Below are 27225 nucleotides of genomic sequence, written 5' to 3'. Positions count from 1 at the left end.
GCCACGTACATCAGCATGTGCCAAGCCCGCAACATTCTCTGTGTAAACAAAAAAAACGTACTTCTGACATCCCCTCGACAATTTCCTCCAATTAGCTTACTACTATATCCCTCACATTATCCATTAACGCCCTCGATAATGGCTCGCTGTTCAATTATCAATAACTCTTATCGTGGAAAAAACCGAGGGCGCTCATTTTTCCCTCATAAGACCTGCTCCTCGTAAATACTTTCTGCATCCTATTTAAGGCTTCCTATCCATACGGCCTATTCTGCTCCAACATGCTATCATTGATGACTTGACATCGCTCGCAATACCATTCTGTTCCTTCTCCCCTAAACCTTTGAAGTCCTGACTAACCAAGAACCTGACAAGTTCTGCTTTAAATACTGCATCCATAACTTGTCCTCCACAGCCGAGAGGGGAAGTGTATGCACAAGATTCGCCGCCGTCTGGCTAAGCAAGAACTAATCCTCCTAATCATCTATTCCAAGTTAATGCCTATCTATTGGGATTCTTTAATAATGTGGGGCCAGAACTGAACTCGTTTCTGCCAGTGTGGTCTAAACAGAATTTGTGGTGCTGTTGCATTATCACCTCGTCCCCAGAATGAGGAGGTTTAACACCTGCTGAGCCTCATTATCAACTTGCGCGGTAACTTTGACCTGTGCAGGTGGTCACCAAGTCCCGTATGTACCTCCTCACCGCGAAGAATCCTGTCAATAATCCCAGACTTCTCCTTGTATTTCGGCCCACCACGGCGCACTGCTTCACACTTTTCCGGATTGAACGTCGACTTCCACTTCTCAGCCCAGCTTCACTTCCTACTCATGGTCCGCTCTAAGCTACGACAACCAATTACATTAATCATAAAACGAACAGTCTTCGGGTCAGCCACAATCGTGAAAAGCAAACCTTCCACTTTCGCAAAAAGCTTTTGTGTTAAAGCCAAAAAGGGCAGGGTACCCAGAACAGACCCCGCGCAACACGACTGCCCATCGACCACCAGGCTCAATGATCTCCATTTGCTCTCAGTCCCTTCCTTTTGAGGGCAAAACAGTCTGCCGATCATAGAGGTTTACTAAATATCAGTGGAGGTTTCTCGAAGTTTCAGTAAGTACTTCCTCTCAGAACTCTGGAGCGTTAAGCAAAGGAACAACATTTGTCACCCTCCAGCATTCTGTAACTACTCCTGTGGCGAGTGCGTACCCAGAGGTCATCGTCAACGGGGCTGTGATTTCTCTCCTAGTTCTGTTTTTCTGAATAACCCGGGGACCAGAACGTCTGCACCCTGCGACATAGCTATCCGAATGTTTTCTTTCTCGGCACATTTTGTTTTCTTTCCGTAAATCTAAATGACGTTTGGTGTCATTGATTTATTTGCAAGGCTTCTTACGCTCTTTCATTTGGTCTGTCTGCACGAAGACAAATCCGGCCATCGTTCACTGGATAAAGAGTATAAATTATGAAAAGAGATGCACCTTGTATTCAGTGGCTGCGGAGAATGGGACCTAAGAATATCGCGACTTACATGACTGACTGTTTTCAACTTTTCTGTTCACACGTATACATACGTTTAGTATACTTAACATCTAAAAAACTATAATGCGCTGAATGCTTCCAATAAATATTCATGTTTCTGCTGTTTGAACCATGCTGTGTATCAACAACAAAGGAGAGTTGCTGTACAATCCTAATCAGATTCATTGCAGGCAATAAGCGATGCCGTTAACCATTTATATTCAGGCACTTGCAGATTTACGGGAAACGTCCATCTACATGTTTATGTGCAAGAAAAGTAAGACAATATTTTCTGAGAGATTTTCAAAAGATTTGTAGATATTGCTGTAATAAGAGAAAAGGAGCAGAACAAAGATGTCTCTGTAAGTGGGAATTGATGTGAAACAGTCTGATGAATGTTCCCAAGTTCACCAGGAGGCGCACTCGCCCTCATCTCTCTGTGCGACTGCAGCGCCACCACCTGGACTGGGTTAGCACGTCATCTGACACAAAGCAGGCACGTTGACAGTAGTGTTGATATGTTTGAACGAGTACGGGGCCTGGTTTATTGTTCATATAGATTCTCCCTTTACATAAGCAGAATGGTCTGCGCTGCGCTTTCATTAACACTTGCCACTTGCCACGCTGAGGCTATCACTGCTTCTTAAACCATCACTGAGCTGAGATGTTGATGATATCATTTCTAGCCATGCTGACCGCGTCATTACTAATCCGCGCCCTTCGTTGGCCATGATGATGACGTTGTTTCCTCTGCACAATTAGCTGACCAAAGAGATGATGTCAGAGCGTACCCTAATTATTCAATAATATGCATTGCTAAGAATGCATGCTTGAAGTTTCCCGTCTGTACGAAATTCAGGTGGTGATTTGTACAACCCATTCTGCGATCGCTGCAGTCAGCTGTTCACCGTTGAGCTTGATCAAGTGCAGTCCTGTATTTTGTACATTATTGTTTTTAGTTTTTATTTTTTTGTCGGCGTGGATTGTCCCAAGCGGACATAACAGCTCACCAGATGTTACTGTCCTGCTGAAGACATAACTGTATGACATGGATTAAAATCAATGGATATTTATCAAATAGTATTACTCTAGAAAGGGGCACGAGACAGGGTTGTGCATGGTCACCGCTACTCTTCGCATTGTGTCTGGAACCATTAGCTCAATACATCAGGCAAAATGAAGATATCAGGGGAAATAGTATTAAAGTGACAGAGCATAAATTGGCTTGTTAAGCTGACGACATTTTGATCTATCTAGGGCAACCAACATATTCTTTACTTAAATTGATGCAATCCTTTGAACAATATGATCAATTATCAGGATAGAAGATCAACATAGTTAAAACCCAATTACTTTCATATAACTATAGCCCACCAAAAGAAATTGAAAGTCGATACCTCGGGCATGGCAAACAGAGTCTTTCAAATATTTGGGCATCATTATGCCAAAAAATTTGGCAAAATTGTCAGAATGTAATTATTAGCCTTTATATAAAACAAATTAAGGAAGATATGGCAAGATGGAACCTGATTTCTATTTTTTTAGTCTCAGTTCAAGGATTGAGTCTATTACAATGAATATATTGCTCAGCCTGTTATATCTCTTTCATACACTACCAATAGAGATGAATCAAAATCAATTCAATGAATGGAACGAGATGTTATCAAGGAATATTTGGCAGGGTAAAAGGCCTAAAGGTTTTCTTAAAACTTTGAAATTAACAAAGGAAAAGGGGATGGAGCCTATCTTCTCTTAGAGATTATTATTTTGTAGCACAGTTGAGAACTGTGAAATCTTGGTGCAAACCATCATATGACGCTCAGTGGAAAAACTTTGAGGAGCGGGTACTTCCCATCCCCATACAAGCAATTTTGGCTGCTAACAACCTGCAAAGGTACATAAATACTATTGATAACTCATGGGTGAAATTGACTCTTAAAATATAGAAAACTACTATCAAAAAATATAATCTAGAGGGAAATATTGCAATTATTAAATGGTGTGCATATGACTCGGATTTTACGCCAAATAAACTGGATGCTAGGTTTAAGGACTGGGCAGCTAAAGGAATAACAGTTCCTTGCAACATAATGAAAGAAGCAACACTGTTCAGATTCGAAACGCTTAAAGAGAAACACATTAGAAAAACAAGATTTTTATCGATATTTACTTATGCGACAATATGTTAATAGGACGCTTAAAAATGTAACCGGGGCAAGTACATGCTTGATAGAGCTATTTAGAAAAGCATATAATTCAGTTAACGGTAGCAGAATCATTTCAAACTTGTATAAGTTTTTGTGAAATAAAGCACAGTCGTCTTCATACATTAAAGCAGAATGGGAGAATGAATGAGGGATAATTATATCTGAGGAAGAATGGACAATAATATGTCCATTATTATCAATGGAAGAGTAGCAGTTCACAGAAATGGAGGGAGTTCGGATGGAAATCACATGATAAGATATTTTATTATACCCTCTTAGAAATTCCATTATGATAGTAACCTCCCTGTTCGCTGGTGAAATTGTGGAAATCAAAATGCAAATCTTTATCATATTCTTGGGACTGTCCTCGTATCAAAGACTATTGGAGGGGGATACGCAATGCCCTACAAGACATCGTTAAATGTGAAAGACCCTTAGAGAGAAAGACCATAAATTTTGGGTATATGGGTCTATACCTCAAGAATGGTTTAATAGAGATGAATATTTAATGAATATACTGTTGGTGGCTGGTAGAAAGACTCTTACTAGGAAATGGTTATCACAGGGGAGCCCAACTTTAAATGCATGAATGGAAATTACAATAGATATTTTCAAAATGGATAAAATAACAGCATCTTTTTATCGTAAGCTGAAACAATTTGATTCATACTAGGTAAAATGGGTTAACTACATAATGTCTCATAGGCCAGGTTTTATTCTTAGAAATCAATGAATATGTTGTTAAAAGAAAAATCACTCCCTTCTTGTACATAGTTTTTTTTTCATTTTTTTGTTTTTTTTTCTTTCCGCTGTTTTCTATACAGGTTTTACCTCAGATCAATACTAAGTGGAGATTTGTGACATATATTGTAACGTAGGATGAACAACTCTGATGGGCAGAAGGGTGCAGAGTTGCCCCCTTTGGAGAATCGCAAATCGCTACGATTCCGATGTTGCTGACAAGGAAGTAAGAGAGACAAAAGAAAACCTGCCAGGGCGGCTGTTACTGATAACAGCTCATGAAAGAGAAAGAGAAAGAGAGACAGATAAGAGTTACACAAGGTGGAACGTCTCCCACTGACAAAAGAGGAGAGGAGCCATTGATTTACTGCTATTGTCTTTTGGAGAAGGATTGTTTACTTGATACTATGCAATTCATTGAAATCCCTCAGGGGACAACTGGAGTGGGCTGGTTTAATGGGCTAAGTCATTCAAAACTGATTGACACTTGAAACCCCGTGAGTGGGTGATAAAAGGGAGGTCTGGGGTGACACCCGTCAGACGCACCAGGAGACACGCTAGTGAGCATCAGAAACCCACGAGACAGGGTGGGACATCGGAGACCGGACGAAGGATAGGTAAATTTTAACTCACAGTGTTTACAGCGAGGCCGGTTGGGGCTTGTGTGTGCCTGGGTGACGAGTCCATCACAGAACGGTCCAGCTAAAGGACGGAGGGGTCTCACTTGAATGGCCACAACAACAACGCATCGACTGATCAAAATCGTAAAGGAAGGTTTGCAAGACAATAGCTGTTACTGTTTGTGCACTCCCTTTCTTTCTCTCTGTCTCTCTCTCCAATCCTCCCCGCTGGCAGGAGTAAATTGGCAACCACGCATAGTTACGGATTGAAATAAATCTTGTGATATAACTTATTTTTGAAGAAGAGTACGAATTGTTGGATCATTGTGGATTGTACCAGCACCCTCCAGTCTGTCATAATTGAGAGTGGAGTTTCAAGATAAATTCTGCTCTTTCTCTCTCTCTCTCTCTCTCTCTCCCCCACCCCCCACTCCCCCGCGCCCCGCCACTTTAGGCTTTTCGATCAAACCTTTGATAAGATGTCTTACCTGTACCAGTTGGGAATTATATTAAATATAGCTATCACAAGCATGTCCAGCTGGGGATTTGAAATAATTCACCTGCAAGATGATAACGAATGCGATCAAGAGGGCAGATATATATCCCAGAGGAGGAGCTTATTTACTGATCGACATTTCTGAAACTATTGAGTTTCCGTCAGTTTGTGTACAGGCGACACTGGACGAGTCAGTGAAGTCCATTTCTGCTCAACGGGCCCCGTGCTCATTCATTGTCTAAAAGCAGGGAACGAGTGCATCAGTTTCACACTGGGCCTGGTGACCGAGAGTAGCACGACCCCACTTAGTCCGGGGCAGTACTGGCTCAATAATCATGACAGCTCCGTTGAGTGGAGTCTGTCGAGTTCACATCAGCCGGCCCTCCTGCAGCTGCCGGGTTCAGCTCTGTCCCGGCTCTCATTCCCGACAGCTGGTGCCTGAATGTGGTTTCGAGGGTAAGAGACATTGAAATGACGATCCCACGGGTAGGGGATGTAGGGCGCAAGGGAGGTATGGGAGAAGGTGGTGATCTCTGCTTTTCTGGGTTATGGTGGCGAATGAGCAGAGGTTCTGCCCCTCTCGGTTACATCGCCAAAGTGAAACCGAGAGCATGTCATCAGCAAATTAACCCGGAGCAAATGCGCAGTTCGGCTGCAAACCGTTTTACTTCACTGAATGAGGAGTTTCCAGTCTCTATTGAAATATTTTTAAAATATTCCGGCTTGGAACATATTTCGCCAGTAATTTTACCGATCACTGTCGGAATAGTATTTTCACATTGGACTTCGCAAACACTGCTCCTCTCCCTGTTTGTAACTCACGATTTGTGATTCTTTCCCTAGCGAACCTATTGACAATGGCGGTCCGCTCCCGAGGGAATTGCGGCCTTTCCAAATGTATATCCCACTTCATGGTTGCCATGGCAATGACAGATCTCCTGGTGATGACGTTCTGTGTAATCGGGTATCATGTCGTCATGTGCCAGTTTCCATTCTCCTTCCTGACCTACACATCCGCTTGTAAGGACGTCGTGTACTTCACGTCGACCAGCCTGCAAACCTCGGTCTGGTTCACTGTCCTGTTCACCGGCGATCGCTTTGTCCCGATCTGCTGTCGGAAGCTTAGAGCGAAATATTGCACAGTCAGGACAGCTGTTGCCGGCATTATAACCGTGCCGTTCCTGATGCATTTACAGAGCGTCCCGTGTCTATTTCAGTATAAACCTGTGTATGTAGTTAATGGTATTCAATGGGGCTGTCAGCCGAGCTCATGGTTCATGAAGTCTCTTGTGGGAGTCACATTCTCCTTTCGGCAGAGTATTTTAACGGTTATAATACCTTTTTCTCTGTTTAACTGCCTGACAGTGAGGTGAGCCGCGGACTGCGCGTTCACAGCAGTCAGGCGCAGAAAGATCCGGAGATGGAAGGCCGCCGGAAATCCATCATTTTACTCTTCAGTGTGTCCGGCAGTTTCATTCTGTTGTGGCTGACGGCCGCCTAGAGCTTTCTGACCACCCGACTCGCAGGAACCGCGCATTACCACGGCGATTACACCGACTCTGCCGCCTATGTCGCCACTGAAGCCGGCTGCATGGTCATGTGCCTGAGCTCCTGCACCAACACCTGCATTTACACAGCGACCCAGGCTCAGTTTAGACAAGAAATGCGGCGGGTGTTAAAATCTCCTTGGACTTGGTTTTTAATATTGATTAAAAAACACAGTTACAGCAAAGCACATGTTCCGAAAGGTCAAAAGTTCATTAACAACTAATTCTCCGCTTTGGGCATCCGTCATTGGGTCGCGATGTGCATTTCGGTTTTATGCGTTTAAGTATAATGGGTCTCGCTATTAAATTGCCTTAGAATAAAATAACACTCAACTCCATTTCCGTGCAGGAGCGCCCTTGACAGCGTGACGTCATCAACAATCCCGGTATCCGGGATTTCATTCACTCCTTCCGCTTCGCAGCTGCGTTGACACTCAGGGCTCATTTGGAGCAATCGCAGTGACTTTTACACTGACAGTGGAGAGCCACTGCGGTCAACGCTGTGACAGAGCCACCATCTTGTAGATTGTAGCGGGGGATGAATATTGCACAGATTCTGCCCCAGCTCGACGATGGAGAACTAAGCTAATCCCCAGAGCCATAATACAGCCGGTATCCCTCGCTACCTTCGTTAACCAAGGGCGATCCAGACACGTTTCCATTATTTGTTTATCACCTGCATCCGGCACCTCTGCTGGAGACATAACCACGCTGCACTGGGCGAAAAAAAGAATGTATTCAGATCTGTGTCTGCATGTGCCTGTAGTTTTAGCTGCTACTGGCGTAGGAAAAGCCAAAGTTGTTGGCTATCCGTACAATATACACCTCCTCATAATTGTGTAAACTTATAAAAGAACCCTTCAATTTATTTTCTATATCAATCAATCAAACTTCTCCTTATAGTTTTTTCCCTTCCCCACAGTCCAGAAACAATCCGGTGAATTTTGATCTACCATCGCTCAAAGCCTTGTTGGACAAAGCAAGTATAACAAAAACCCCTTGTACTGTCCACTTGTCCCACTGCATTCGGAGAGGTATGACCCAGCATTGCAAGGTTACAACGAAAAGCGACCCTACAAAGGTCCCAGAATCTTATTTCACAAAGTACATTAAGTCACATTTTGTTTCACATACTGTTTTGCAAACAATGAAGGATCCAGCAGCAAATCTACACTCGCCGCCTATTGCCGGCGTCCGGGAAGAGAGAGACACACGCACACTATCATTTGCATCCATTTACCACGCTAATATTGTAACTAGTTTGCCATCTCATCTTGGCGTCTCTGTATCTGCCATTGGAGCCTTCTGAGAAACATTACTGAAGCCCATCCAAACTCCCTCTACCTTCCTGCTTCGTTAAATCGCCGAGATTATTCCTTTAAAATCACAGTCATATTTCTGAGACATGACGGCCCTGTCACACGACAACACTAACTCATTATTCGCTTAGATGGACTACCATCCGGGCTGTATATACATCAATTTTGTTAACCGGAATTTTCCCGCATGATATTCCCACACTGATATAAAGAGAACTGATCTCAATATTCAAGAAATGAAGTGATAATGGGAGCGATGTGGAATCAGTGAAGAAGGGAGAAAAATGAATTTAAGAGCCACAAACTGTAAAAGGAGTTTGGGGGATAAATTGAAGACAGATGTTTACATGACTAACGGCACAGCTTAATCGAGAACGCTGGGTTCAGAATTTATGCACTTGTATGGAAATCACTCCAAAGTCCCGTCCAAATCAGACCCATGATCCCAGAGTTCAGCGCTCTTTCAGTCATTCCCGAATGGGCCTCCCTCCACCGCGGACATCCATCCTTCAGCTGCCTGAGGTGAGAATTGCGCAGTAACACCCGTCCGCTCAGTGGCCTATCTTTTCCTTCCATTTTTGGGCATTGGCTCAGTGAAAAGCTGGGCGAGATCCGCTTCCCGACAAAAACTCACCCACTAAAATTCTGCAAGCCAAGTGATAAAGGACACGTAAATGATGCATTCCAGGAGAACGAAACGGGGCAAATAAAGCATAGTCTCCTGGGTAATAACTGGGGAATAGGGATCACACTGGGAAAATCCGCGGAAATCCGGATGGACATATGAAATACAAGCAGAAGCGATTCCTTAATGAGACATTGTCACGGCTAATATTTTCCCACGAAGAAGTTTTTTTTCTCCTTTTTCCGCCTCTAACTTAATCGATTTATATAAAAAAATGAATATTATGAAGTATTTCAAAGACTGAGCCTCCAAGGAACCTCGGGTGAAATGTTGTAAACGTACACTACATTTGCTGAAGGGTATTCTTCCCGTCACAGTTCTAAATCCTCCCGTTTCCTAACCCCTCACCTGGGGAAAATTCTTTCTGTGTCCTTTCTTTTGTATCCTGTCTTCAGTTTGGAAGTATGAGTCAGTTCATTTCTGTCCATTGTATTCACTCTGTGGTTCTCCTCAGCCCCGCCTCCTACATCCATTCCCCACCGTCATACTCTTCATTTGAAGCTGTATTCCATTCTCACAGTTTCCATGTCTCCGCTGTACTTTTCCAATATTGGAATCTTCTCCACACGGGTTTCTCTGAAGTTCCGTCCCTCTGCCAATGGAAAGAAATTCCTTTCTGCATCTCAATTATTTCCTCTGCATGTGCTCCCCACACCCCTTCCGAATTCAGCACGGTGTTATTGGCCTGGTCTTCATGCTCTTCAATTTCTATTAGTTAGCAAGATTCCACCAACCTTCACAACTCTTTTTATATTCTCTGCCACTCCGCGACTTTCAGCATTTTTAAGGGAACATTTCTCCCTGATTTTCTGAACGATTCGGCCCTCGCCACCATTAAGTCCTGGTCCTGGATGAGGCCCGTCCACTGTGATCCAGGAACATGGAGCTGAGCAAAATAGCGGGCTGAGCGCTGGCGAAATTCTTGGCCCTCTAGAGTAGGTCTCTCTGCTGTGGGCCGAAGGGCCTGTAATGTGCTGTAAATATCGATGTTCCATGTTCACACAGTTTTTTTTCACTCCATCCAGAGGAAACAGTAATGGAGTGGTACATCTGTTATTTCTGTGTACTCGATGGAACGTTTAAAGACACGCCGCCTGTGGTTTGGACAAACGACAGGCGGCTGAGGAACCGCTCCTGCTTATCGTCGACGTTTCAGTTCCTGCCACTTTAATTCCCTGTTCCGGTTAAGTTCTGATCTTCATGTGTCTGGCCACATGCACTGGTATACGGGTGAAACGCCACCGTTTCCTTGGCTGCGAAAGTCTAAGGAGAGCACACTCAATTCCCGCCGAACCGGTGAGATTGAGACGGCTCGAACCCACCTCAGACCCCGGGTTGTGTGGATGCTGTGTAATTTTATATCCGGTTACAAATAACAGACTGTACGCTGCATACGATTAAAGGAATTATGCTTATGAATCTCGACTTAACTGGAAGGTTAGTAAAGAGTAACAAACGGAAACTGCCCAATCCAAATTAAACAGTCAAATGTGCACAAGTTGGAGCTCATCTGGAACTTCTCTGTCACTGGGTCCTCGGTCAAGCTGAAAGCTCACACCACCTTCCGCACGTCGCTCGCAATCCACCTCGAACAAGCGGCTCTCCCACCGGATCCTATGCTTCGACCGGTTCTCTGCAGCGTCTTCTCTCCCCATCCCCCGCAGAACAAAACCCAAGCCCAACCTTAGTGTCCCTCACCAGAGAATCATCTCCTTAACTCAACCATCCGAATCGGATGGCGCACATGTCCCCTCATCTCTTATGTTCAACCACAACCAAACAAGCTGAAAACAAGCTGCTTTTACAGAACAGCCAATATGAAAGACATACAGCATAACAGTAAAAGTAAGAACCGTGGCATTACACTCTCCCCCCACCAAAATAGTCATGTCCTCATGACTTGTCATCTTGTCAACTTGTCATCTCAGAATAATAAAACCGTTTTCAGTAGAATTTCCTGATGTCAGCAACTCTAGTCCACTTGTAAAGGGTGGTGACATATCTCCCTCGTGGGATATTCGTAGCACTCAGTTCCCCTGATGGTACATAGACAAGCCTACCTGGGGGTCTCCTGATTCTTTGAGACCCCTTTGTTCCATCAACTATTCCTTCAGTTTCATACACTCCTAGGGATACCTCTGGTGTACATGACGAGGCTTCCCCCGGTCTATCACTCGTGCCTTCCTGCAAACCGGATCCCCCTGCTCAGTTTCATCCCCAGTTACTGTGGAGCCCACACCCCCTTCCTGGTCCAGCTGCAAGCCTGCCTGAGCACTGCTAATGCCACAACCTCCACCCCCGACCAGGTCACCTGCCTCAGTGTGGGAAAGGTTAGGAATCTCCTCCTCACATTTTGTGGAGTTGGCGAAATGCAGCAGATACCACAACCCCTTTTCCTCATCCTCTGAGTCCTTCAATCTCTCCACGTTGCCGCAGAGTCCTCTTACTAAGTGTAGGGTCCAGTTGAGGCAACTCTTGCCCCAGATGTTCCGTTTCAGAATCCATTCCCATGCTCTGGTATCGTGCATAACACTGGTACGTTTGACACCCCGGTCTCCATTACATTGGGCGCAACTCCCAGCGGCCAAACAACTTATGCTTCCCAGGTCGCCCCTGATATTTATGAGTACTCAGTCTGCATGCATGCGTGAGGAGAACCTAACTTTTTGATCATACCTCCTGTTATTTCTTTGATTCTGCCTGGGAGCCGAGACCTCAGCTAATTCATCAGCCCTTTTCAGCTCCCTTCGCATCTCGGACACATACTTCAGATAATTGTTCTGCGGTAGATCTTCATCGCCAGTCTCAAAACAGAGGTCGACAGGCAAACTTTCCTCGCTCCCAAACCCTACCATAACTTCCCTGTCTCATCGGAACGTACCGACGGAGAACTCCACACCGAACAAACTCCACCGCATCTAAAACACTTGCTCTAGGGAGATGCCAATTTATATTTGTGAAATTAAAATCTCCCACCATGACAACTGTTATTTTTATAACCTGCCACGATCTGTTTCCCTACCTGCTCCTCGATATCAATGTTACTACTGGGCGGCCTATAAATAAAAGACCCAGTTCAATTATTGACCCCTTCCTGTTCCTAACGTCCACCCACAGTCTCCGTAGACAATCACTCCATGACGTCCACCTTTTCTGCAAGCTTAACACTATCTCTGATCAACAGTGCCACGCCCCACCTCTTTTGCCTCTCTCCCTGCCCTTTCTGAAACATTTAAAACCCTGCACTTTCCTGTCAACGAGCCATCCAAGTCTCTGTAATGGCCAAAACATCATAGATCCAAGGTCTGATCCAGGCCCGAAGCTCAACCGCTTCATTCACAATACTCCTTACGTTAAATCAGACACATCTCAAACCGTCGGTCTGAGCGTCCCTTCTCTATCACCTGCCTATCCTTTCTCACACATTGTCTCCAAGCTTCCTCTATTTGCGAGCCAACCGCCTCTTCCGCAGTTCCCACCCCCCAACCATTCCAGTTTAAACTCTCCCCAGTAGCATTAGCAAATCTCCAAAATAGGATATTCCCCGCCCTCTCCGGGATTCAAGTGCAATCCATCTTTTTTGTACAGGTCACACCTGCCCCAAAATTAGTCTTAATGATCCAGAAATCACTGCCCTCTGCTCCAATCCCTCAGCCACGCATTTAACCTTCACCTCATTCCATTCCTATACTATCACGTGGCACAGGCAGTAATGCCGAGAATATTACCTTTGCGGCCCTGCTTCTCAACTTCCTTCCTAATTCCCTGGAGTCTGTTTTCAGGACCTCTTCTCCTTTTGGGACCAATATGTACCACGACCTCCGGCTGCTCTCCCTCCCACTGCAGGAGAGAACGCAGAAATTTGTCTGACTGAGGGCAACAGCAAACTGAGAAGCTGGAGAGGGGAGTTTGCGGAGGTGAAGAAATCACAGACAAATCTCGGAAGAGGGAAGCGGAAGCTTGAAGGGAACCTGAAGATGACCATCGACAGTTCAAATGAAGTGCAAAACCTGAAAGTTGATCTGGAAGAAGTCATGAGGAAGGAACAACTGGAGAGAAGTGCAGTGAATACTGAACTGGAGGCTGACCATTCTTTAACTGCTGCTTTTCCGGTCGGGGTGGAAGAAGCTGTTGGAGTAACTGCCTCCCCGATTGAGATGGCCGGGATGCGTGAGTCAGAACTGCTGAGCCTGTGGCGAGAGTTGCAGGAGGCTGAAGAGACAGCCGGAGCAGTGCAGGCCACGTGTTTCCGTTTGGAGAAGAACAAACAGCAACTACCGATCACAGAAATGAGGAAGAATACAGATTCGATGGATAATGTGCTGGATGTGTGGTACATGCTGCCTTTTGCTGACTTTCCCTCGATTGAGGAAGAGACCATTGGCCCTTCTCCCACTGAGTCAGGTGTAGCGGGGAGGCTTAGCTGTGTGCAGTGTGGGGCATGAGTGAGAGGTTGAGAGAGGAGTTGGCAGTGGGCCCAAGGTATCCCCAGTTGTGTCCGAGCCTGAAACGTTTAGGTGAGGGGGTACGGAGAAGGATTAGGGAACTCCCAGATAGTTGGCCTATGTAGCGCCTGAGGAACAGGGCGTCAGGTTTACTGTGTGGGGAGGAGATGTCACTGTTTGTGCTTGGGTTACGCTGTGTTGGCAGGAAAGGTGGCGAGTTATTTAATAGTCATGAGGACATGACTTTTATTTGGTGGGTGTAGAGAGTAAAGGGGGTTTATTCTTTTATTCTTTTTTCTTTGTTACTGTGTATGTAATCAAAATGGCTTCTTTGTTTTGTTAAAAGCAGGAATGCTTCTTTGTTGCGAGAGAGTGCTGGAAGCTTGTTTGGGTTAAAATTTACTGACAACGAGAATTGTATTCCTTTGTAAACCAATTGGGATTAATGTTATTCTTTCTTCTGAGTCTGTAAGCTATTGTTGGCGGACTTTTGGGAGATCGGCGTGAGGGGATGAGAGAGAGAGGATGTGATGCTGTAAACTGGGCGAGGAACAGACCCTAAGCGGGGGTCCGAGGCCAGGAGGTACTCCAAGGAGAGGGAATGAAGCTAGATGTGCTTGGTTGACCACTCGGTGGGTCCTGAGCTGCGAGTCGAGGAGTTCGGAGGGGATCGAATGGTGGCCAGAAGACTTCAGTAATTGAGCTCCAACCGTTGTGCACGAAGGGGTTTGGACTTTGATAAGTTTGGCGCCTTTTCTTTATTTTTTTTCCTTCATATATACTGTATCGTTATTAATCACTTAGTTACAGTAACCTTTATAAATTGTACTCATTTAATCGCTTATGGTGTACTGTCTGTTTTTGGGCGAGGCGGGGACATCACACAGCATCCACACCAGCTGATTACCCAGTTTGGCGGGGCCGGAGGCTGCTCCCCCTAGACGGGAACGAGCTGAGCGAGCCTAGGCGACCCAGGGGGTTACACTAGAATCGTCATTTCTTTGTCTTTGAGATTATGCAAACTCATCACAATTGGGATTTTCCTTGAATTACATCATTTTTATTTTTACCGCAGCTGTTGGAAGACACGCCAGCCTTGTGTAGTATTGAATATTCAGTGTGCTGGAGCGATTATAGATGAATGACCGTGGAGATTCGTCAGCTCAGAGATTCTTCAGCGAGATCGCGGGCAGGTAGAAGACAGGCTGAATCTCACACAAAATGCTTGAAGCATTTTACCGTGTGAGAAAGACATGGTACATGATCATCGCCGTTATCGGCGATCGTGGTAAGAACACAGGCGAACGAACAATTGCGGGTTTCTGTGCGCGGTCTGTGAACTCGTTCAGTTACCGACAGCGTTGTGATGCCGGTGTATAAATGAGAGCGGTGCAGACATTGTGATAAATCTCTGTGTTCGTTCAGAAATCTCCTTGCTGTTTAATCCGTGCCCTCGACTGAAAATCACCTGGCGGTTGAAATAGATGCAGAGTAGAAGATCGGAGATATGATTCATGTCAGGCTGTCGAAGTAAACTCCGATAATCCCGAGCTTCTGCACCGTTACGGGCTATTAGTGCTTTTCCGAATCAATAGAGCAACATGCTTTAAATTCATATTTAAATTATTGCGCAGTGTTTTCAGAAATCGCTGCAAGTTTGAAGGGAATGCAGGAAGCGGATCGCCGGTGAGATTCAGCGGGGAGAAGTAGACATCTCTTGTGATACACTCAATGAAAAAGTGAACAGACGACGTTACGGGCCGAGCCCCCTCAGCAAGTCCGTCCTGCTGAAGCGTCTCGGCCGGAACTGTCGACTGTACCCTGTTCCATTGACGCTGCCCGGCCTGCTGAGTTCCTCCAGCATTTTGTGTGCGTTGCTCGGATTTCCAGCATCTGCAGATATTCTCTTGTTTGTGAATGGATTAGATCCCTTGCGGGTTAGACTCCGAAACATCGGGAGTTTCCGAAATTAAAATCCGGTTCTGCGTGCGTTTGCGTACACCAGGATTTGTTCCCCCGTGAAGTGAAGCGACATTTAAGAGCCAACCCAGCAGGGTCAGTTGGAGGTCAAAAGGGGCAAAATGCATACAATATCATGACCTCCTCTACTGCCATGATGAGGCCAAACTCAGGTTGGAGGAGCAACAGCTCATCTACCGTCTGGGTAGCCTCCAGCCTGGTGGTATGAACATTGAATTCTCCAATTTCCGGTAATTCCCTCCACCTCCCCCTTCCCCTTCCCCTTCTGCTATCCAAAGTCCCTCTCTGCCTCTCTCCCCTTTTAACTTTCTGCTCCTTTATCTCTACAGTTCTTTCATGCTTATCCCCTCCCTCCCTCTCCCCCGTTTATCTTTCCTCTGATTGGTTTTCCACCTGTCGCCTCTGGGCCCTACCCCCTCCCGTATCTCTATTACTGGGCTTCGGCCCTCTCTTCCCCCCCCCCACTCCTGATGAAGGGTCTCGTTCCGAAACGTTGGCTACTCTTTTCTCACGGATGCCGAGTTCTTGCAGTGTTGTGTACGTATGCATACGATACTCCGCTCTCGAACGATAAACGATACGGGCTTTAAGTTCGCGCACCCACGTTTCCACAGCCTGTCGGCACCATCTGCAACTGACGGTGGCCAGTCTCTCTCGGGAGTAGCCTCGGCAGGAGAGGTTGGTCTCCGCCCCAGGCAAGGAAATTCCGTATATGATACGGAGGGGCGCCTGTAAAACGCCAGGCAGCGGGTTCAATATTTGACAGGTCGGAGTATGCCAGTTATGGGTGGCTACAGGTTTTCTCAGCGGATCGGGGTGTCCTTGATCGGACTACGTAACTCAGCCGGAGTCCAGGGTTTTAAAATAGGGACATCGTCCACCATTATCCGGCGGAATAGAGAGGTCCCTCGCCTTGTGCGGCTATCGGGCAACACCTCTCCCCTCTCTGGTGGAAACCCGAACCTCGATGAACGGAGAGTCCGTCCCCGCCCCAGGCTCCGAAAGAATCGGGCAGAGCGGCAGTGCTCCGGTCCTGGAGAGCATCCGGTGCTGCCGCAGACGGGGCTGGCAGCCCGTTCTGTGGTCTTTGTTTCAATCCCACTGCCACCTCAATAACCTCCCTATCTGCATGGGGCCTCATGGGGCGGTGGAAGCGCCAGCGGAGCCTACAGGTCTCCCAATCGAGCTTTCGGAGTGACACTAGAATCTGCCATCGGACTGTTACCTTCCCTATTTCTGGCGTTTCCCTTAGGGAGCTAGCGCCGCTTTCCCACCTCTTCCCATTTAGTAACATATGTAATTAAGATCCCAGCGAGTATCCTCACCCCCAGACTCAACGCAGTGTCTCCCTTGCAGTCTTCCATTTTTACCAAATCGAAATAGTCTCCATAGGGCCAGTCTCCTTGACCCAGCCATGTAAATCACTGGTAAAGGTAACAGAGTACCTGTTGTTCCTTGGTTCCAACCAAACCTTATCGGCGGAGGAACCCGGAGGAATTAACGTGTCGCGCAATTATTGTTTTGTGTTCTTGAATTTTGCAATTTTCCTCTCCGTGTCCTTATTCACTGGGGCCTTCGTGTTCGGATCGGCCGGGCGTCGTTCCCGGGGGCGTCCTTTGTTCTTCTCCAGTTCGCTTGACCAAGATTTACTGGCTTGGTTTCCCATTTTAACGTGTATTTCTATCCTCATTTATTCCAGTTATTAGTATTCCATGTTCTATTTCCCATGCAAACCGTATTTCGTAATCATCTGATTAACATATACGATTACCAGGTTCCCCTGAAATTTAACAGATATATTCTGTCCATTGTGTCTGATCTCCCTCTCCCAGTTTCGTTCTTGTTCTTACCAGAGCTTAGGAACTGGACACCGGCCAGTCAGGGACAGACTTTCTCCCACCTCGCCCTGGTCCTGATCTTGACTCCCGTCTTTCAGGGAAGTCACACAGGTAAGAATGAGATTCCTGTCCGAGGGGCCAGTTACTCTGTCGGGGCTCAGCTGGACCCCGTACACAGGGATCCCATCCTCGCCGCCAGATTCAGGGATTTTTCCTTTCCACACAAGACTGGGACTCGGGTTTTCGTTGGAGACTCTGTATTGACGTGACATGGAGAGCAGTCCCTCCGGAGAGCAACGCCTTCGCTTACAATCCTCATGGTTGATTTTAACGGGTATGGTTTGTTCAACATTTCATATTAGGTATTGTTCAGAGCAAGCTAGAGGGGGAAAAAAAAACACTGAAGTCACGTGGCCTCGCGGTGTACCGCTGCGGGCCAGAGGGCAGTACGACGTAGTGTTTTGTCGACGCTAGAGGGCGCCATCAGCATTTTATACTGATCCAGGCATTAAGCAACACAGACACAAGATGCTAAAGACCCGCAAAGGTATTTACCCAGCGCAGCTGACCAAAATTCTCGACATAAGCGAAAAACCCTTCCTCAGGACCCTGATGCAACCACAAAACCTCTATCACACACAACCGACAAACCAATATATTGTACTTGAAACTTGTTAATGGAATACCAAGTGCGTGTAGTAAAGCACCTCACTGGGAAACAGTAAACATTTAGTAAACAGCTCGCTGTCCAAGTAACGAGACGTCAGTGCTGGCGGGATATTCATTAGTCTCGCAACCCGAGGGAAGATGTTATTACCCGGCATTCCTAGTGCTGAAATGCATGCACCTTCATCCTGACCGCCGTGTGTCAAAGAGATCATGGGATGGGTGGTAGGGATTCTCAACAATGCTTTGGCCCCTTCGACTGCAACGCTCCCGGAAAGTGTCACAAACAGGGCCGAGTGAGAACCCGATCATCCTCTCGGAGGTTTTTGCTCTCCCCCGTATTGTCTTGTGGTTCGATGCCTTGCAGCTTCCGTAGCATAAAAAGATGGCGCCGGTCGTGACACTCTCCGTGGTGCTCCAGTAGATGCTGCTGTGTCTTCCTGACTAGTGTGAAGGTGTTGTGGGTCCAGGTTAGATCGTTTGTTATGTGCACACCAAAGAACTTGGTCCTCTTCATCCTCTCCAGCGCAGAGCCGTTGATGATCAATGGGCAGTGGTCGATCTCTGCCTTCTTGGTCCCCCATCAACGCTTCACTTTCTCTTCTCCGCGCTGACACTCGCGCTGTTGTTCTCGCACCATTGAACAAACCTCTCAACCTCCTCTCCGTGTGCTGAATCACCATTGTTGCTGATGATACCGACCACTGTGATGTCATCACGGAACCTGATGATGTTGTTTGAGCTGAATCTGGCAGTGCAGACGTCAGACAGCAGTTTGGAGAGCAGAGGACAGAGTACACAGTCCGGATAGCGCAGGATGAGAGGTGAGTTAATAGAGGTGGACAAGATATTGAGAGGTACTGATCGTGTGGATAGTCAGAGGCTTTTCCCCCAGGGCTAAAATGGCTAGCACGAGAGGACATATTTTAAGGTGCTTGGAAGTAGGTACACAGGAGTTGTCAGCAGTAATCTTTGTTTTACGCAGAGAGCGGTAAGTGCGTGAAATGGGCTGCCGGCCGCGGTGGTGGAAGCGGAAACGATAGGATCTTTTAATTCCAAGATGGCTACATGGAGCTTAGAAATATAGAGGACTATGGGTGAAACCCAGGTAACTCTAAGGTAGTGACATGTTCGGCACAGCCTTTTAGGCCGTATTTTGCTTTAGGATTTCTATGTTTATACAACCCTGGGGGTAGTGGCAGGGACGGATTAAGCTAGAGCAGGGCCTGTAGCATATGTTATAAAGGGGCCCTAAATTCCCATTTGCTGTACAGCCAGATAATGCGACAAATGTCTGACACTTCAGCAATAGTATTACTTACATGCACGTATCCATTTCAAATTTCAAAAGTAACAAAAGTACAATTTAAAAGTTAGATTTTCTATAATCATCGTGAGCAAATTTGTTGGTGATACTGGAAATGTCTATTTCACGCAGAGGTTCATGTTCAATGCTCATTAGAGAGAGATTGTTCAATCTGTTTTGACCCAGGGTGCACCTTAGTTCATTTTTAATGCTTTTCTGTTTTGAAAATGAGCGTTCTCCACCGCAGTTGGTAACCATGAGTGACAAATAGATGCGCAACTAGACCCCGGCCAGTATTGCAGCCTTTACCCGAAGTGCAGCTCCCAATCTCCGGCCTCTCCCCAGACCGCTCCGGGCGCACACCGTCCCGCCCACTGACACTCCTCAACCAATGAGAGCATGCTTCTCCCAGCAGTACTCGCTGATTTGTTCAGAGTGTCTGAACATGGGCCGCTACCGGGAGCTGGAGCTGTCAGTCTCATTTTGCTGTCAGAATCAAATGAAGTTCCCCAAAACACTTTCCCCATTCCGTGGACTTAGCTATATGTAAGTCACGTGAGCTCTTTCCCCGCTCCCATTTTACCGCAGATCTGCCTTATTTCCGAGGCTCCGCCCCCCGCTCTGATGACGGGAATTCCAGTCCTGACTTCCCTTCAGTTCTGTGTTGAAGCGGGTCGGCGGCGGCGGCGGATCGTCTGCAGGATCCGGATTAGGAGACGACCATCACCCCCAGAGTCGGGAATCCGGGGGAGGGTTCACTGTCCGGGCGTGAAAACAAGTTCTCATCGGTGAGTACTGAGGCCGGTCCCGAGTGTGGACGTCTGATGTAAGGTAATGCGCCCAGTTAACTTCCCCGATCTGGCGGCCTCTCTGCGCTTGCTGGACAGAACCTGTAGGGGTCGCTCTGTGTTGTGGGACCTTCACAACATACCGACTGAGATGAGCCGCCGCTCGGCCCCTCTTGCCCTGGTCCTAGGAGCGTGATGGGGTGGTGATACCGAGACTGCACTCATCCATTGAGGTTTATCCCGGGAACTTTACCTTCCTCACCCAGCCCCGTATCGGGTCCAAACTTCACCGGGGTCGATATCCGGTGTCGACAATAGTTTTCCATCATTCCAGGGCACGGAAAGCGGCCCTTCCACCTGTTGTGTTCTTGCAGACAGAGAAGGTTAAACCGAGTAATCGCACCTTCGGGACACTGCTCCGTCTGTCTGAGTAGATCCATCTTTCCCCCGTTCAGACAAGGCAGTGAGATCCAGATCTCTCACGGCCTCTCGTTCTGGGTGGCCGTCGTTGTGTTTTCTGTTTTCTCTCCTTCAGTTCTCTGACTCTCTCTCTCTCTCTCTCTCTCTCTCTCTCTCTCTCTCTCTCTCTCTCTCTCTCTCTCTCTCTCTCTCTCTCTCTCGCTCTCTCGCTCTCTCTCTCTCTCTCTCTGTCCCTCTCTCTCTCTCTCTCTCTCTCTCTCTCTCTCTCTCTCTCTCTCTCTCTCTCTCTCGCTCTCTGTAAAAATTAAAAATGAGCTGAGCAATAACATGGATAGGAAGAAGGACGAGGTCCTGCAAAGACAGTTTAGGGAGTTAGGTGAAAAGTTGAAGGACAGGTTATAATCTCAGGATTTCTACCAGTGCCACGTGCTAGTGAAGCTAGAAATAGGGAGATGATGCAGCGAAATACTTGGCTATGGATTTGGTCTAGGAGGGACGGCTTCATGTTTCTGGACAATTGGGCCTTGTTCCAGGGAAGGTGGGACCTGTTCTGACGGGACGGGTTGCACCTGAACTGGAAGCGGACTAATATCCTCGCAGGAAGGTTGGCTAGTACTGTTCCGAGGGGTTTAAACTAGATTTACAGGGGGAGGGGATCCAGAGTGTTACAGCAGATAGTGAGGTTGAGAGGGATAAAAGTCATGCGAGAACTGCGAGTACAGTGCATGGAGTAAAGCCAGATCGACGTATAAAAAAAGATTTTGAGGAAAGATAAGCAGAATAACGGGTGTAAAGGTAGAAGGGCGAAAGTGCGTGCAGTTCAATGCAAGAAGCATCAGGAACAAATGTGATGAACCGAGAGCTTGGATACATACGTGGAATTATGAGGTAATGGTCAGTACAGAGACGTGACTGGCACCAGGGCAGGAATGGATTCTCAATATTCCTGGATTTCAGTGTTTTAAAAGGGATCGAGAGGGCGGAAAAAGGGGAGGGGGTAGCATTACTGGTCAGGGATAATATTAGAGCTACAGAAAGTGTGGGTATTGTAGCAGAATCCTATTTTTGCCAGCACGGATAGATCAGGAACAGGAAGGGAGCAGTCACTCTATTTCGAGTATTCTATAGTCCCCCCGGTAGCAGTAGAGATACCGAGGAGCAGATCGGGTGGCAGAGTTTGGAAAGTTGCAAAAATAAAAGGGTTGTCATCATGGGTGACTTTAACTTCCCTAATATTGATTGGCACCATATTAGTTCAATGGTTTAATTGGGGCAGAGTTTGTTAAGTGTGCCCAGGACGGATTCCTGTCACGGGATGTTGACAGGCCGACTAGGGAGAATGCCATACTGGATCTAATATTAGGTAACGAACCGGGTCAATCACAGATCTCTCAGTGGGTGAGCATCTGGGGGACAGTGACCGCCGCTCCCCTCCCTTTAACATTATCATGGAAAAGGATGGAATCAGCGAGGACAGGAAACATTTTAATTGGGGAGGAGCAAATTACGAGGCTATAAGGCAAGAACTTGCGAGTGTGAATTGGGATGATGTTTTTGCAGGGAAATGTACTATGGACATGTGGTCGATGTTTATGGATCTCTTGTGGATGTTAGGGATAAATTTGTCCCAGTGAGGAAGATAACCAATGGTAAGGTGAAGGAACTATGGGTGACAGGTGAGGTGGAAAATCTAGTCAGGCGGAAGAAGGCATCATATACGAGGTTCAGGAAGCAAGGATCAGATGGGTCTATTGAATATAGGGTAGCAAGAAAGGAGCTGAAGAAGCCGCTGAGGGGAGCAAGAAGGGGGTATGAGAACGTCTTGGCGAGTAGGGTAAAGGAAAACCTCAAGGCATTCTTCAATTATGTGAAGAACAAATGGATGACAGGAGGGAAGGTAGGACCGATTAGAGATAAAGATGGGAAGATGTTCCTGGAGGCTGTGGAAATGAGCGAAGTCCTCAATGAATACTTCTCTTCAGTATTCATCAATGAGAGGGAACTTGAAGACGGTGAGGACAATATGAGTGAGGTTAAAGATCTGGAGCATGTTGATATTAAGAGAGAGGAGGTGTTGGAGTTGTTAGGACGGATAAGTCCCCGGGGCCTGATGGAATCTTCCCCAGGCTGCTCCACGAGGCGAGCGAAGAGATTGCTGAGCCTCTGGCTAGGATCTTTATGTCCTCGTTGTCCACGGGAATGGTACCGGTGGATTGGAGGGAGGTGAATGTTGTCCCCTTGTTCAAAAAAGTTAGTACGGATAGTCCGGGTAATTATAGACCAGTGAGCCTTACGTTTGTGGTGGGAAAGCTGTTGGAAAAGATTCTTAGAGATAGGATCTATGGGCATTTAGAGAGTCATGGTCTGATTAGGGACAGATCGTGTGAAGGGCAGATCGTGTCTAACAAGCCTGATAGAGTTTACTTTCAGGATATGACCAGGCATATTGATGAGGGGAGTACAGTGGATGCGACCTACGTGGATTTTAGTAAGGCATTTGACAAAGTACCACACGGTAAGCTTATTCAGAAAGTCAGAAGGTATTGGATCCAGGGAAGTTTGGTCAGGTGGATTCAGAATTGGCTTGCCTGCAGAAGGCAGAGGGCCGTTGCAGGGAGTACATTCGAATTGGAGGGTTGTGACTTGTCCCACAAGGATCTGTTCTGGGACCTCTACTTTTCGTGATTTTTATTAACGACCTAGATGTAGGGGTAGAAGGGTGAGTTGGCAAATTTGCAGACGACACAAAAGTTGGTGGTGTTTGGGATAGTGTAGAGGATTGTCGAAGATTGCAGAGAGACATTGATAGGATGCAGAAGTGGGCTGAGAAGTGACAGATGGAGTTCAACCCGGAGAAGTGTGAGGTGGTACACTTTGGAAGGACAAACTCCAAGGCGGAGTACAAAGATGTCATGTCTACAAATCCCTGAAAGATGCCTCACAGGTAGAGAGGGTAGTTAAGAAAGCTTATGGAGTGTTAGCTTTCATAAGTGGAGGTACAGAGTTTAAGAGTCGTGAGGTAATGATGCAGCCCGATAAAACTCTGGTTAGGCCACACTTGGAGTACTGTGTCCAGTTCAGGTCGCCTCACCATAGGAAGCATGTAGAAATATTGGAAAGGGTACAGAGGAGATTTTCTAGGATGCTGCCTGGTTTAGAGAGTATGCATTATGATCAGAGATTAAGGGAGCTAGGGGTTAAGTCTCTAGAGAGAAGGAGGATGACAGTGGACATGATAGAGTTATACAAGTTATTAAGAGGAATAAATAGAGTGGTCAGCCAGCGTCTCTTCCTCAGGCAACCACTGCTCATACAATAGGACATGGCTTTCAGGTAATGGGAGGAAAATTCAAGGGGGATATTAGAGGAAGGTTTTTTACTCAGAGAGTGTTTGGTGCGTGGAATGCACTGCCTGATTCAGTGGTGGAGGCAGAAACACTAGTGAAATTTACGAGTCGACCAGACAGGTATATGAAGGAATCTAAGGTGAAGGGTTATATGGGAGGCAGGGCTTAAGGGTCGGCACAACATCGTGGGACGAATAGCCTTTACAGTGCTTTATTGTTCTATGTTCTATTACCGAACCTTTCCCACACAAATGAGAAAATTTAGCTCTCTTCTGGTCGGCTGGCACATCATCTGTAGCTGTGACCATTTTATATGTCTGCCAGCATTCACGCAGTTTCAATACTGGCGTCCCAAATGCTTCTAGGGAATATATTGTCAGGCCCTGGAGATTTAACCATCTATACTCACTTCAAGAGAGCAAGCACATGAGGGCCTTGACGGGCAGGATTAAGGAAAGACCCAGGCATGTGAACGACAAGAGGATAACACTTGAGAGAATAGGACCAATCAAGTGTGACAGTGGAAATGCGTGTATGGAACCGGACGAGATAGCAGAGGTACTTAATGAATGCTTTTCTTCAGTATTCACCGCGTATAAGGATCTTGGCGATTGCAAGGGTGATCGCACTGGTCTGAAAAGCTTGAGAATGTAGATATTAAGAAAGGGGATGTGCTGGAGCTTTTACAAAGTATCAAGATGGATAAGTCACCGGGACCGGACTGGATATATCCCGGGCTCCTGTGGGAAGCGGGGGAGGAGATTGCTGAGCCTCTGGCAATGATCCTTGCATCATCAATGAGGACGGGAGAGGTTCCGGAGGATTGTAGGATTGCAGATGTTGTTCCCTTTTCAGGGATAGCTCGGGAAATTATAGGCTAGTGAGTCTGACTTCAGTGGTTGGCATGTTGATGGAGAGGATCCTGAGAGGCAGTATTTATGAACATTTGGAGAGGTAAAGTATGATTAGGAATAGTCAGCATGGCTTTGTCAAAAGCAGGTTGTGCCTTTCGCGCCTGATTGAATTTTTTTGAGGATGTGACTAAACATATTGACTAAAATAGAGCCGCAGATGTAGTATGTATGGATTTTAGCAAAACATTTGATAAGGCAAAAATAAGGCATAAATACTGCCTCTCAGGATCCTCTCCATCAACATGCCAACCACTGAAGTCAGACTCACTAGCCTATAATTTCCCGAGCCTTCCCTGAAAAGGGAACAACATCTGCAAGGCGTAATAAGAAATTAAGATGGCATGGGATCCAAGGGGACATGGCTTTGTGGATCCAGAAGTGGCTTGCCCACAGGAGGCAAAGAGTGGTTGTAGACGGGTCATATTCTACATGGAGGCCGGTGACAGTGGTGTGCCTCAGGGATCCGTTCTGGGACACCTACTCTCTGTGATTTTTGTAAGTGACCTTGGTAAGGAATTATAGGGATAGATTAGCAAATGTGCTGATGACTCAAAGGTTGGGTGTGTTATGGATAGTGTGGAGGGCTGTCAGAGGTTACAACGGGATTTGGATAGGATGCAAAACTGGGCTGAGTACTGGCAGATGGAGTTCAACCCAGATAAGTGCGAGGTGTTTCATTTTAGTAGGTCAAATATGATGGCAGAATTTTGCATAAATAGTAAGACTCTTGGCAGTGTGCTAGATCAGTGGGATCTTGGGATCCGAGGGCACTCAAAGCTGTTACGCAGGTTGACTTTGTGGTTCAGAAGGCCTGCAGTGTATTGGCCTTCATTAATCGTGGAATTGAATTTAGGAGCCGACAGCTAATGTTGCAGTTATATAGGACCCTGGTCAGATCCACATGGAGCACTGTGCTCAGTTTTGATCGCGTCACTATGGGAAGTACGTGGAAACCACAGAAAGGGTTTAGAGGAGATTTGCAAGGATGATGCTTGGATTGGGGAGCGTGACTTATGAGAATAGCTTGAGTGAACTCGCCCTTTTCTCCTTGGAGCGAAGGAGGACGAGAGGTGCCCTGATAGACGTGTACAAGATAAAGAGAGGCCTTGATCGTGTGAATAGTAAGAGGCTTTTCCCCAGGGCTGAAACGGCTAGAACGAGAGAACATAGTTTTAAGGTGCTTGGAAGTGGGTATAGAAGAGATGTCAGGGGTAAGTTTTTGCACAGTGGTGAGTGCGTGGAATGGGCTGCCCGCAGCGGTGGTGGACGCGGAGACGATACGGTTATTTAAGAGACTCCTGCAGGAGGACATGGAGCTTAGGAAAACAGAGGACTTTTGCTGAATCCTAGGTCGTTCGAAGGTACATGTTGTGCACAGCTTCGTGGGCCGAAGGGCCGGTATTGTGCTGTAACTTTTCTATCTTTCTATGTTTCTATGTGTTGCCTCATCAGGACTTCATAAATTCTCAACAGCACATCCTTCCTTTTATATTACAATCCTCTTGAATTGGTTGCAAAGATCGCATTTGCCGACTCGGCCTGTAAATTAACCTGCAGGAAAATTACACACGCACTCCCACGTATCTTTGCACCTATTTTAAAAAATTACTTTCGGCCCCTCTTGTCCATTACTATTTCAGAGAAATTGCAGGGCAGGGAGACATGTGGTACAGTTATATTGTGAGGTTAAAGTCCTCCTTATCTTGCTGGCCACCGTTCATTTTGCTTATAACAACAGAACGGAAACCGTCCTTAAGCCTGGTTGCAGTGTTTTCCATTTTTTTAAACTTCTACCCAACTGGGATGTCAGACTGTCCCGGGATGTGAGGTTATGCTGTGCCTGCTTTACCAATCAAACAGGAATTGCAGGCACAGTCCATGGTGGGCAGATTGGTTTCTATGCTGTCCTCAGCTGTCCATAGCTCTCTGCAGTTCCTTGCACTTACGAGTAAAACAGGAGCCGTATGAACGCGTGAAGAATCCTGTTGGGATGCTCTCTATGGTAGGTTGATGAAATTTACTGAGGGGCAGAGGTCACAATTCAAAGTTCCCGTTGCTTGTTCTATCTCTATCGTTCCATTCGATTTTAATTTAGTATCTGTGCATTCCTGGAGGACCATCTGTGATTGCCATTGATCCTTACTCCCACATGGTTCCATCAGCTTAACCGAAGCCGATTTTGTTCAAAATCTGTCCAGCTTATCTCTTCAACTCAATGATTCATATCAACCATCTTGTCCAACCTCTGTCCAATCTATTTCCCTCCACATCAATGAAATATGTCAACCATCTTTTTCAACCTCTGTCCAGTCTGTATCCCACCACCTCAATATCAGCAATAGCTCTATGCATTTTATTTGTCTCTGACAGTGTTCGAGCAATTTC

At 46.5% G+C, this 27225-nt stretch overlaps 2 protein-coding genes across 3 annotated transcripts in view; one reads left to right on the top strand and one right to left on the bottom strand.

Moving 5' to 3' along the window:
• LOC132388750 (cystatin-B-like) overlaps positions 1-27225 on the bottom strand; it is a 129901-nt gene that overhangs the window by 18982 nt on the left and 83694 nt on the right. The gene's annotated exons all lie outside the window — the stretch shown is intronic.
• Positions 20036-27225, top strand: part of LOC132388749 (NACHT, LRR and PYD domains-containing protein 3-like) — an 89133-nt gene continuing 81943 nt past the window's right edge. Inside the window, exon 1 of one of the 2 annotated variants that reach the window (XM_059961137.1) lies at positions 20036-20159. The gene's annotated coding sequence lies outside the window, so the exon portion shown is untranslated. The remainder of the gene's footprint in view (positions 20160-27225) is intronic. The other variant, XM_059961140.1, reaches the window with a different exon arrangement.

This window comes from Hypanus sabinus, unplaced genomic scaffold, assembly GCF_030144855.1.
Source record: "Hypanus sabinus isolate sHypSab1 unplaced genomic scaffold, sHypSab1.hap1 scaffold_399, whole genome shotgun sequence".
Taxonomy (NCBI): Eukaryota; Metazoa; Chordata; class Chondrichthyes; order Myliobatiformes; family Dasyatidae; genus Hypanus; species Hypanus sabinus.
Note: the sequence above shows the minus strand (reverse complement) of the source record. Positions and strands in the feature narration are given on the sequence as shown.